Source organism: Prionailurus viverrinus, chromosome B1 (assembly GCF_022837055.1).
Source record: "Prionailurus viverrinus isolate Anna chromosome B1, UM_Priviv_1.0, whole genome shotgun sequence".
In the NCBI taxonomy this organism is placed as follows: Eukaryota; Metazoa; Chordata; class Mammalia; order Carnivora; family Felidae; genus Prionailurus; species Prionailurus viverrinus.
This window is the reverse complement of record NC_062564.1, coordinates 104,394,704-104,406,950: the sequence shown is the minus strand read 5'-3', so window position 1 is coordinate 104,406,950 and position 12,247 is coordinate 104,394,704.

The window sequence follows — 12,247 nt, the reverse complement described above, 5'->3', positions numbered from 1 at the left end:
TTTCTGGTCTCTTAGCTGCTACAAACAGAATTTTCAAGTTTTATGATTTGTTTGCTCATTGTGGTTGGTATTGTGTAACTTTGTATGACTTTATATAAAGTCTTTTCCGTATAATGGAATTTTTGTCTCAGATAATTCATTAATTCAGACTTCTTTGGATATACAACATACAAATAAACAAGAATCTGCCTACAGATTTCCTTCCTCCCTTCTCTCCCTCCTTCTATCCTTCTCCTCTCTCTCCTCCTCCCTCCCTCCTCTTCCCTCCCTCCTCTTCCTTCGTTTCTTTCTCCTCTTCTCCTTCTCCTTCTGCCCCTCCCCTCTTCATCCCTTTCCTTCTCCTTTTCCTCTTCTTCCTCCTCCTCCTCCTCCTTCTTCCTCTTCCTCCCTCCCTCTCATACACACACACACACACACACACACACATATACATATGCATTTGAGACATGTTTAATTAGGCAGTTTACTTGTTTCTGGCTTGGTAGTGAAAGTTGGGCATCATCTTGTGCCCTGTTGTAATTGGTGAAAGACTGATTTCAGCATTTCCATAGAGGGAAAGAATTAGATTGTATAAAGTCGTCAGGAATAATAATATTGCAAAAGGAGGCATGAAATCAGAATGAGTGATTAAGAACAGGCAGAGGAAGAATTTTGTCGTTTTTTGAACACATGCAAAAAAAAAAAGAAAACATAACAGAGGTAGGAAATCAAAATGAATATTGAATAGAGTGTCTAAACTTTGTTATAAAGGTGAGTTGGTTAAAAGATGGAGGGATGTGTTCAATATCCTCTTTCTCTGGTTTCATTTAGTATCCCATCCACCCTGAGCTCTTGGAGATTTCAACGTCAACAAATGGCTTTATGATTTCAATTTGAGAAGTGCTGGCAGGGATTGATTTGGCATATAAATCTTGCCAAAGTGTTCTGAGATACTCTCTTTTGACAGAACAATTGATGCAGGAACCTGATCAGGTGTAATTGAAATCAGACTCCATTGTAATAGATGAGGTAGAAACATCTTTCTATAAATAAAACAAGTTCCCTCAATATGTGAATCTGCAGAGCCTGTGAGACTGCTTCTAGCCTCTTATTTTGGCTGAAGGTTTTTAATTTCTTACAGAGTAGATGATAGTGTGTACCTCCTTAAGAATCAAAGGTAGGATAACATTATCTATAAATATTTCTTGCCATTGTAGGGGGATTGTGTTGCGTATTTAAAATACATTAAAGGGGTGCCTGGGTGGCTCAGTCGGTTGAACATCTGACTTTGGCTCTGGTCATGATCTCTCGATTCATGAGTTTGAGCTCCACATTGGGATCTGTGCTGACAGCTCAGAGCCTGGAGCCTGCTTCAGATTCTGTGTCTCCCTCTCTCTCTGCCCCTCCTCTGTTGGTGTTCTGTCTGTCTGTCTCTCTTTCAAAAATAAACATTAAAAAATAAGATAAAATACATTAAATATTCAGTGAATAAATAAGTTTATCTTTCCCAGAATTTTGGAGTTAGAGTATCTCTTCTAAATCTTAAACTTTATTTATTACCTAATGATTTTAGGATTGGTTCTGTTCATCTTGAGAGAAATATGTTAAGGGCTCTAGTTTGGGGATTTTATCAACTAAAGCTAGAATCTTCTAAACACATATATGAAATAAAGAAATACAGCAAAAATTGTTGGATGATATCCTTACACAAAAGCAAACATGTATAACTTGTTTTGATCAATATATATTTGTAGTAGTCATATAAGAGACCTGAAAATAACTAGAAAAATATCACCTAACCAAGGTTCATTTGACAGTTGAAACTAAAATTATGTCTTATGATATGCAAGTTACCTATCAGTGGAAACTATATTTTGTTTGCCTGGTTATTTAATTTTTTTGGTACAATTTTTTCATATCCATCTCTATTCATGAAACTGTTTCTATTCTCTTTCTTGCTTTCTTTCCTTTTAAAGATTTATCAGAAAGAAGGTTTGATTAACATAGTTATAGAGAAGACAAAACAAAATTTTCAAATCAAAATAGCTAAAAGGAATCAAACAGAAAGCTCCCATTTAACATCTGAAAACTATTTATCTTAATACTACTTATTTCATGATATACGGTATTGTATAATAACAATAATTTACTTTTGTGATGTTTGGAAATAACCAGGCCTTACATTGAGTCACATGAAATTGACTTTTATTTAGGTCAAAAGAGTCAAATGTCAATAATTTCAAGATATTAGATCTATATATGTACCAGAGCTTCATTTTTTGTTCTTACATCTATCTCCATTGGGTAGTGGTTTTAGAGTTTTTGGAAATCTTTGATTTCTTTGGCTCATTATATAGTTTCTTATGCAGAGTGTTTTATAAATTTAGGTTAATGCACAGTGCAGACCATTTCTCCATTCTTTGGTTATACTTGTACTTAATAGGTATTTGCATTAAATAATCAATTGTTGTGATTTCAGTATGATTTTTCCCTGAATTTCCTCTAAAGAATCATTCATTGGAAGGAAGACAAGGAAAAGATCTGAAATTTAAACAATCTCAGAAATCAAGAGGAAATCTCAGAAAACAAGAGGAAAATATCTATTTGATAATGTAGTAAAATATGAATTTATGGATTTTACAAGTTTCCTCAAACAAGAATCTATTTCTATTGCATGCTAGATTATGTTTCTTTAAAAATAGCAATTTTTCTGTCTTAAACAACACTTAGGATCAATCACAGACATTACTGAATGGAAGGCAGATGTAGAGGTCACCATTTAAGCAAGTTTTACTTGACCTGTTCCAAACTAATCTGTGTCTATCCTATTTCTAATAATCTCCAGGGATGGATATTTCAGAACCTCTCGCAGTAAAATGTTTCAATGCTTAAGAACTATGAGTATTGAATCTTTTCTCTAGTTATTTATTTTATTTTCACATGATTATAAAAGTAGTAAATGTTCATTTGATATATTGAAAGTTATAGAAATTAATAAACAGTGAACACCCTCCCCCACTCCCATAATCTTCTGTATACCTGAATAATTTCTCTTGATATCATATTCTTTAGTTCTATATATGTTAGAAAAAGGAAATATCTAGGCATATTTCCCATTATTATTATTACTATTATTATTATTATTATTATCATTATTATTTTACAGTTCCCTTCTTCATCCCAGGTTTTAATTGCTTATCTTCTGGTATTAAAGTACCTTTTTGTACCCTTTCTAAATTCTTCATATCCCTGTTATGTTGTGAGATCCCAACTGGATAAAACATTTCATTGGCTGTTGTTATTAATATTTATTCCATATATTTTCCTTAGGACCTTTGTTATTCCCTGGTAGTTCATTAAAATTTTGAAGGCTACATTCATTCTTTTTAAGCCATTGGAATATCAATTAATGCCTTTTATTAGGCTTTGAAACATACTGGAAATAATTTGACAGCATAATAAAGGGGAGAGTGAACCTAAATATATCTCTATTTGAAATTCCATAGCTTGCTGAAGTGTAATTACTAAGTGAATGCCTTATAATAATCCTCTTGAAGACTGAAATCATGGTTACTTTCAGGGGACTGGGGGAGGAAAAATAGATGGTTTATTGTTCTAAAACCTAGATAGGTGGATTAATTCACAGTAAGAATATTTTGAAAAAGATATAATATATATATATGTGTAAGAAGTTCAAGAATACTTAGGAAAATTACCATGAGGCAATCATTCATATATTGATTCACTTAGTAAATACTAACTGAATAACTATCACGGTGCTAACACCACAGATCTAAAAATGAATGCCATATTTTCTACCCTGGGGGAACTCATACTGTAAATAGCGAAGACTGGAATATGAACCAATAATTGCAGTGCAATATGAGTAGATGAAAGCATAGAATGTGATGGAAGAACATCTTGGGATATTTAGGAAGACTTCACAAGATGAGTTGTTATTTGCATTCCCTCCTGTGCTTGGGACATAAGATGCATACAAGTGCAGAGAGTAAGAGGAGATAAGGAATTAATATTATTATTATTATTATTTTTGGTGAAGAAATCTCATTTATAAAGAAAAATCATGTCTGAGTAATGTTGCTCATGACACCATTTTGAAGATCGTATGGCCAAAATTCGATTATGATTTTTTTCTGAATTTCATTCATCTAAATTATTTCTAAGTCTCTTTGTCTTTATTACCATTTTGAAACAAAGAATTGTTAAGCAGCCTTAGATTAATGCTCATCAAATGAATGTACTACAATGGAAAGCCAAAGAAATTAGTACTGTCTACTGACCCTATACTGAATTTTCCATTTTGTTTCCTATTCCATAAAATGAGTAAGGTGGATTTTATAATCTTGGCTTATTTCTCCCGACAGAAACATGCTAAATGTTTTACTAGACATATAGTAAGACATTGCTTCAAATTTCAAGATAGTACAAAAATATCCTACTATTCTGTTTTCTTGATGTTCCAAACTGAATATTGAGAGAAACAGCGCTTTTGAGAGATGAACTGGAAATGTTTTGGTAAATGGTACCGGGAGCAATGAAATATGATCCTCACAATCCTTAATACAGAAAATGTTTAGCCTTAGAAAGAGAGAGCTGGATATGGATACTCTCAAAGAAAAGCAACTTCAGTACAGCAGAGCTATGTTCAAGTGTAGACAAGAAACATACAATCAATCTACTATGCAAGAGCTGTGGAGAGCTATGCTCCATTCCCACTTTCTTCTTAGCAGTTATTCCAGATCCTAATTAAAAGTGTTTTTTATTATTATTTAAATGTTCCACAGGGAAAGGCTTGTCACCTTTTAAAAATACTTTTGCAGAACAAAGTACTTCAATGTCATGACATAAGGATACAGGCAGGGAAAGACAAATGAGCTTTGGCAATGTTTTCCCATGTGGATAAGTCCAGAAGGAGAAGCTAATAAATCAGGAAGGGTCATTGCCTTGAAAAGAAACATTGTCCATTCCTGAATATTTGGACTTAAAGAGATGGGATGCATTCTCAGGGTTCATTCTACCTTTCATCATTTCTGCACCAAGAGGGGTGGGGGAACTAAACACTAAACTGAGGCAAACACTAAAGCAAACTATTTTTAAATAATTTCAAATCAGAAAAAGATTTGCTTTTATAACAATATACAAATACAAAAGAGACTCAGCATTTTGAAATTGTGAGACTATAGAAATGGCTAAAATTTGGGCCAATTGTCAGTGAAAACTGAAGAAAATATAAGTGCAATGTGTGTTAGAAGCAGCAATTTGTTTTAAATTTTGAAATTTTCTATTTAAAAAAATGTCTTCAAGAGGCTTAGTCATAATTTTATATAATAAACCCTCAAAGTAAAAATGATTCTAATATTTATATAAACAAGCACCCTTTCCAGAGATAGCTCATTTTAAATCTTGTTGTTGAGGGAATTATAATGCTTATTCTCAAATTTAATTACAGTGTTATTTTGGAACTCAAATAATAGCTGATATAAAATATGTAATATGTTATGTATATTCTTTTGCATGTATTTTCTACTTTCTTAAAATTTTAACTATTGGTTTTTAAAAAATGCAAATATGTCATCTAGATTCTGCTTTATCAACAGTTGCTCTTCCGAAAGATATCTTATAGTTACTAATATTCCTATTTATTTTTCTTCATCTCTGGAATTAGAAATTAGAAAATAGTTTTTAAGTGCCATTATCTTTGGTCAACTATGTGTCTTTTTATAGAATAATAGTAAAAATGTACTGTATTTCACAGATAAAGATGGTGCTTAACTTGCTTATCATTTTTTTTCTTTCTTTTGCTCAAATGAAAGATAAAACTCAATATTATAGTCCAACTCCATGTAAAAATTGTTTGCCTTGACTCTGTTAACCTATTTGTCATTATAGAACTAATAGATGTTTTAGTTATTTTAAAGGGCATTTCTATTTTCCTTGCTTTTTGAATTCATTTATCATTCTTTTTAGGACTAGCTGGAGTTAGTTACTCCAGTTATTTACGGTAGGTACTAATAAGGTCATGGGTTCAGGCCACATCTGGGCCTGTGAAAGGAAGGGCATGCAAACCTGGCCATCTGCTTTATAAATGCTTCACGTTAATCCCTATGGCAACAAGCCTAAGGAGTAGGCACAGTGCAACAAAACACCTCCCGCTACTGGAAAAAGTCAAGAATATTCTCTACAATAAGAGACAAACAGCGGGTGAACAGTGGATCAGAATGAAATGACAGACAAGGAGGGGATCAACGCTTTCTTTCTTATCATGTGTTATAGCCCATTGACCAGATGATCAAAGGGCCTGGGTGCTACTAATATAAAAACAAATGCCAACTTCTAAAAATCCTTATTTTATTGTGAAATATAACATATATAAAGAATAAAAAGATAAATATGTGAATAAGTAAATTATTATAATGTGATCTCCCATGCATTTCGCTCCCTTTTCACGAAAGTCAAGAAATAGAACACTGTGAGCACTCCAGAAGCTGTGGAATTATTGGTTCTTACCTCTGCTCGGAAGGTAACTACTATCCCTATGTGATCGTTGTTTCCTTGCTATTTTTCTTCATCGTTTTTTCACATATCCTTGTTTGCCTAAATAATGTGGTTTAGCTTTACTAGATTTTTAAGCTTTATATAAATATAACCATACTGTTATGTTTCTTTTGCCCAGTTTTATGTTTATGAGAGTCATACTTGTTGTGTAGCTGTATTCTGTTTGTTTACTTTCATTTTTATGTGAATATGCTTCATTTTCTACCCATTCCATTATGGATGGGGCTATTAGGAACAACATCGCTGTAAACTTTCTTGTACATGTTTTGTGAAATTTGTGTGTACTAGATTACAAAGGAGGAGAGTTTTATTGCCATGGAGTATGCTCATATAGCTAGCAGGTGGCCTCTTCAGGTTTATTACCAGGTTCATTAGATTCCCCGGCTACCCAATTCTATCCTACCCTTAAAACTAATACATGAGTCTATATAAAGACAGACTGTAAATACTACCCTGAAACCTGTTTATGTTTTAAAAAATTTAACGTTTATTAATTTTGGAGAGAGAGAGAGAGAGAAAGTAAGTGAGCAGGGGAGATGCAGAGAGAGAGAGAGGGAGACACAGAATCTGAAGCAAGCTCCAGGTTCTGAACTGTCAGCACAGAGCCTGACGTGGGGCTTGAACTCACTAACCCTGAGATCATGACCTGAGCTGCAGTTGGTGGCTTAACCCACTGAGCCACCCAGGTGCCCTAACCTGTGTATTTTTTATTTGATGATAGTTAAACATTTCTTAGTGATAAAAATTAATGTATGATATATATCCACGTAGGGATCCAATAGATTTCATTTGCTGAATCATCTGCTGCATATATTGGTTGCTTTAAAATTATTTAAACTATTTATGTATTTAACTATTATGTAACTATTTGTGTATCATAAATAGTTAAATATAAATGCATAAAAATGTTAAAACATTTTTTGAACTAATTCTTAGATGTAAAATTGATAGAATAAAGATGAAATAAGATTTGTAAAGTTTTTGGAAAAATTAGCACAATTTACTCCATAATAATATATAAAATTGACTATTTTCTTTAAAAGGTCACCAATTTTGGGGCACCTGGGTGGCTCAGTCGGTTAAGCATCTGACTTCAGCTCAGGTCATGATCTCAATTCTGAGTTCAAGCCCCGCATCAGGCTCTGTGCTGACAGGTTGGAGCCTGGAGCCAGTGTCTCCCTCTCTCTCTGCCCCTTTCCCCACTTTGCTTTGTCTCCTTCTTTCTGAAAAATAAACATTAAAGATTTTTAAAAAAATTTTTTTTAATTTAAAAAATAAATAAAAGGTCAATTTTATTTAGTATTTCATATAAATATTTCATACTTGCCAATTTTATGATAGAAATAGTATCTTATTAAGCATTTCTTTATTAATAATTAATGTATATATCTATTACTTACATTATTTCTTTTTAAATATATTCTTTTTAAAAAATTATTTCTTTAAATTCAAGTTAGTTAACATACAGTGTAGTATTGGTTTCAGGAGTAGAACCCAGTAATTCATCACTTACATAGAACACCCAGTGCTCATCCCAACAAGTGCCCTCCTTAAAGCCCATCACCCATCCCCCACCCACCCCCCTCCAGCAACCCTCAGTTTGTTCTCTGTATTTAAGAGTTTCTTATGGTTTTCCTCCCTCTCTCTTTTTATCTTATTTTTCCTTCCCTTCTCTGTTCATCTTCTGTGTTTCTTAAATTCCATGTAAATATACTCTTATGCTTCCTTTATATTGAGAAGATGTACATCTTCTTTAATTGAGGTTTTGTAAAAGCTTTTAACATGGCATATAAATATTTTGTCTGATAAATATTTTGAAAATGTGTTTTATAAGTTTCTCATTTATATTTAAATGTTTTAAATTTTTTGTTTTTCATTATCTGGTATTAAATTTTTACTTAGTGAAGTCATTATTTTTCCTTCATTATCTTTGCTTTTAATGTGGAATCTCTAAGATTATACGATCATTTGCTCATATATCTTTCTATCACTTTTTTAAAATGTTTATTTACATTGGCGAGAAAGAGAGGCAGAGAGAGAGAGAGAGAAAGAGCACAAGCAGGGGAGGAGCAGAGAGAGGGGGAGAGAGACAATCCCAAGCAGGCTCCATGCTGTCAGTGCAGAGCCCAATGCGGGGTTTGATCTCAGAGACGGTGAGAACATGACCTAAGCTGAAATCAAGAGTCAGAGGCTTAACCGACTGAGCCACCCAGGTGCTGCCGCTATCACTTTTGTAATCTCTTTTTATCAGACTTCCACATTATAAGTGCTTGTAGGACACCACTCTTACATGGTACCATATTTATTGCTCTCAATTATTACTACCTCTGGAATTTATAGTAATGTATACAGTAAGTATTTGGAGTATTTATTTTGTTTCCAAGTGGTTAAATAGTTATCCAAAAACTAATAATTAAATATTCAATTATTTTCACCATTGATACATTATGATTTTTGTATCATATACTAACTTTGTTTCTGGACTGATTTAGGAATGTATATTACCATCTTGTTGGACAAGTTTCCTTAACTTTATTATTTTCAACACTTATCTTTTTATTAGCCATTATTTAAAATGAATTTTAGAATCATATTGTCAAGCTCAGGAATATTATCTCATGGACTATCGATTAGTAATGCATTAAATTTTCAGGTAAAATTTTTGAGAATTTATAGATTTACAATGTTGGGTTTTCCAAACCAAGAATGTTGTTAGTATTTTTATTTATTTAGTTCTTACATGTCTTAACACTGGATATTTTCTAATCAATATCAATTAGTTTTGGAAAACATGCCCAAGTGATTATGTATACTGAGAATAAAAATGAAGTTAACTATGTACTGTCTTTTATTTTGACTTGGTGTAAGCAAAATGAAGAGAAGAGAAATATCAAACAAATATACTAAATATACTTTGTTTTTTCCACCTGTGTGTGTTTTCAGGAAAATTCTGTTACCTAAAAAAGAAAAAAAGAAAAGCTTTTATAGACAATTCTTAAAATACTGTGTGGCAAAACCCGAATAGAACAAAACATTAAGAAACACATTCACCTTACCAAATAGTTGATGAATAAGTGATTAGTCTAATTGCAAATACTGTAATAAAGGAAGGTAGACAGATGTATGGGACTTGCTCTAATTTCCTAAAGATTAAAGATTAGAAGCCACTAAAGAGACGAGATCAGCCAACGCTTCATTATACTCAGCTGGTCTGCCTTCGTGTGTAACTTTGAACTAGAGTAATGAGTGGTATACAAATATGTTCAAGCACACCAGGAAACAGCAAGACTCAGCAGAAGCACAGATACCAGAAAGAGACCCGCTGAGATTTCAGATATTGGAATGATCAAGTCATACTGTAGAACAACTATGTAAATATATCTAAAGGTAGGAAAGCCAGAGAATAGGAAACATTCACTCTGAGTATTAAAAATAATAGAAATACTAAGGAGGAAAAAAATGAACAACTCCAATTAAAGGGGCACCAAGAGGAGTGTAAAGGTCTGAACTTAGTTTTGGACCTGTAAACATTGAATTGTCTATTATACGTCGAGGTGCAGATGTCAAGTAGCCTGCAGCTCTGTGAATGTGGAGTTCAGGAGAGAAGTCCAGGCTGGAGATATGCATTTTGGAGTTGGCATGATGGTATATTTCTTTCCATATACAATTAGAGACTCAGTGCACAATGGTGGAAAAGGCAGAGATTTGTTTCATTTTAGAGTAATGATGTTTTCCAGACAAAAAACTTAGAAAGAAACATATAAGTGTTAGGAGTATAAGGAAGGAATGTAATTATAATCTGGGGATTTAGAAGAATTGTCGGTGTCTTGTGTTCTCCAACACATTCACATCTCCATATGTAGTTTGAAGACATGATGCTTGGAGCTGTAGTTATCTTGAGAAAAAAATAAAACCCAGTTTTGTAAACTGCTGACGCTTTTCCAAAGTGTAAATAAAATAGAAGAACTAGCTTTACCCTCTTTAGGCCAAAACTTGTTCAAATCTCTTAGATACTGTAACAGCTGTTAAAACAACTATAAGAGAATAGAGTAAGAATAGAAAAGTCAGAGTAGGATCAAGAGGCCTTCCGAGTCTTGATTGGTACCAGGGTCTTGCTCCTTTTACTAATACTCTATGAATTCTTGGGCAAGTTGCTTAATCTTTATGAGTTTTAATTTCTTCATCTCTAAAATGAAGGCATTAGGCTAGATAAAAGATTCTAGTATTTCTTATTAAATTACTTCAGTTGGAATGCTATAAGCACATGTAGCAACACAATTTGTTCACATTTTAAACAGTGACAGGCCACTGCCAATCCAGAAATCATAAATAAGCTTTTGCAAAAATTTTGAAGGTATAATTAAAAATCCGGTGGGTAATCATTCAAAAGACACCATCATCTCTAGAAGCCAAAATGTATTTATTAAATGTAAGTTTTCCAAAATAAATCCCATTTTCTTTAAAAATAAGCTCTAGACTCTAGATCAGGAGAATAACATGCAAACCACATATACCTGTTTCGACAAGTTATTTGACAAAGCCTTTCGGGGCAAGTCTTGCCCATAAAGGATGAGAAGCAAAAATGTTCCATAAGTGGTAATATGATTTCACATAAGTTATTTGCTGATTGAGTAAACAAACCCCAGGAATTCTGGCCATACATTTTGCCTTGATATTTCATTATCATCTCTTGAACCAACTCAATAAGAAAGAAATGTTTGATGCATACCATATATGTGACTTTATGGTGGGTTCTGGGTGCACAAGAATGAACATGTGTAAGTTCCTGTTATGAGGAGCACATGGTTCATAGTCTAGCTTTTTAACCTAGTACTTTTAGGCCACAAAGTGCTTTGGCTCATGGAGCCAGGATCTACTTATTCCACTGGATCCCTCCCTCTGCATTCTTTTTATGTGGTCACCTTCTATGTTCCTATATTGAGAAACCAAATGTTTATCCCAAGTCAGCAGCAAATAGATAAATTATTTAAAAATTAATTACTACAAAAAGCAAAGTGGGAATTCTGATTTTGGGTATGATGGATTAAGTATATCCTACCTTGTATATCTCATCAGATATAGCTCTAAAACCTGGACAGAATGCATAGAATAAAATTCATTCAAAGTCTTTGAAAAATAAGTAGTGGCTGGCAGACAGGGGAGGAAGACCGGAATTCAACATACATCAGATTGGCAATGAATTTCCCATTTTCCTCCGGTATACCCTGGCTTGAATGTAAGGCAGTCCCCAAACCAGAAGAGGGCAGCAAGGTGCAGACAGAGTTCTAGGAGAAACTCTCTTATTCTGTCTGGGGAGTGGAATAAAGGTCTCCAAATATTCAGATAGTAGGGAGAAATCCCTCCTTTTTTTTTTTTTTTTTTTATCTTTTCTCAGTTCTCTTCTTCTCTAGCTTCCAGAAAAACTCACAGTGGCTACGGGATGAGCAGCTACAATAAGTGGCAATAGGAGCCTGGAGTTGTTGAAAACTTGAAGGGAGGAAGATCTTCCTCTCTGGAAGAGCTGTGATCCCAAGAAGGCGGAGTGAGCCTCTATTGCTTTTCTTCTTTCAGTCATACTGTCTATTGTTCCGGGATGTGCACACAGTCATGGAAAGAATGCAGCACAGTGGAGTAACTAAATCCTCAGCTTTCTGGTCAAAAACCAAAAAGGGAAGGGACTCAGAAAAGGGAC